The sequence below is a fragment of the Chrysochloris asiatica genome, unplaced genomic scaffold (assembly GCF_000296735.1).
Source record: "Chrysochloris asiatica unplaced genomic scaffold, ChrAsi1.0 scaffold00010, whole genome shotgun sequence".
Classification (NCBI taxonomy): Eukaryota; Metazoa; Chordata; class Mammalia; order Afrosoricida; family Chrysochloridae; genus Chrysochloris; species Chrysochloris asiatica.
The window spans coordinates 29,771,227-29,772,589 of NW_006408528.1; the positions used below are offsets into that span (position 1 = coordinate 29,771,227).

The window sequence follows — 1,363 nt, forward strand, 5'->3', positions numbered from 1 at the left end:
CAAAATCATCAAATCTTCTATGGTCTTCCTTATTCAATGTCCAGCTTTAGCATGCATATGAGGTTATTGAAAATACCTTGGCGTGGATCAAGCACACCTTAGTCCTCAAGCTGACATCTTTGCTCTTCGACACTTTAAAAAGGGTTGCTATGTGTCTGAATAGATTCGACAGCATGCAACAACAACAATTATAAATAATAGTAGCCAATAGTTAATGAAACAAGTGAGGCACTGCTCTAAGTACTTTTTCTTTTATTTCTCATAATAATGTGCACATAAAAACAAGGACATTATTATCATCAATCAACATTTTTAAAGTGAAGAAATAGAAACGCTAAGATTGTGAGTAATTTACCTAACGTTACCCTGGATTTTTCTGTATCGTAAATAATTAGGAGTTCCTGTAGGGCTAGGTGTTGTCTGTTCTGGCAACACAATCTGGATGCGGTTCATGTAGACCTGAAAGCAGCTAAGGGATCAGGGTATTTCCATCCCAGAGGGGAGCCAAAGTTGAGAGGTCCCTTGAATCTAGGGCTGACCAGAACCAGCTCTGTAGTTCTGGAATAAGCCACACCTAATTCCAGGTGCTGGGGTTGGTGCTACTAGCTCCCCAAACATTTTGATGTGACTTCAGCAGCCCAGAAAGCAGGAAATTTTCTGAGAGTATACATGGATAGGGGCTGGCCACATCTGTAGTTTCCAGGGTACAAGAAAAAAATCACCTCTTTCTTTCCACCAATAAGCAGTATGCCTCTGTGCCCTTTTGCCTTCCAAGTCACTTGTAAAAGTCTCATTCTGCTGTCCATAGGGTTGCTATGAGTAGGTGCCAACTCAATGTCACCTAACAACAACAACAATTGGTGGGCTTGAACTGTCGACCTGTGGTTAGCAGTCCAGTGATTATCCTGCAGTGCCACACAACAAGAGATAGTGTGTACGAAGTATGGAACATCCAGTGATTACTTCAGCCACTCAGCCACAGAGATCTGCACTTGATAATGACCATGTTCATGTACTCCTGCAAGGCCACATTCCGTCCATAATAATAATATTGCTTTACATGTCATTAAGTGACTAGATGACATACTTGCCTATAGTTGGTCTTGGAGCAGGTGAGAGAAAGGATTTGGGGGAAAAGAAAAAATATTTTAAGAATCAAGGGCAGAAAGATGATTGCATCTTGCTTTGTAAAAAGTAACAATATTGGCATGTTAAGTGTGTTTTTTATTTATCAATTGCAAAGGCAAATAATGTTTTCTATTTTGCCCAACTAATAATAAGGACATTATATATATACAGTTTCATTCAAAACATGTTTATATAGTATACGTATATATATGTGTGTGTGTATGAGTATATGTAT

General features: G+C 39.0%; 1 protein-coding gene across 1 annotated transcript in view; it reads left to right on the forward strand.

The window, feature by feature from the left end:
• The window catches only part of SEMA3C (sema domain, immunoglobulin domain (Ig), short basic domain, secreted, (semaphorin) 3C), a 210,478-nt gene that overhangs the window by 123,754 nt on the left and 85,361 nt on the right, over positions 1 to 1,363 (forward strand). The gene's annotated exons all lie outside the window — the stretch shown is intronic.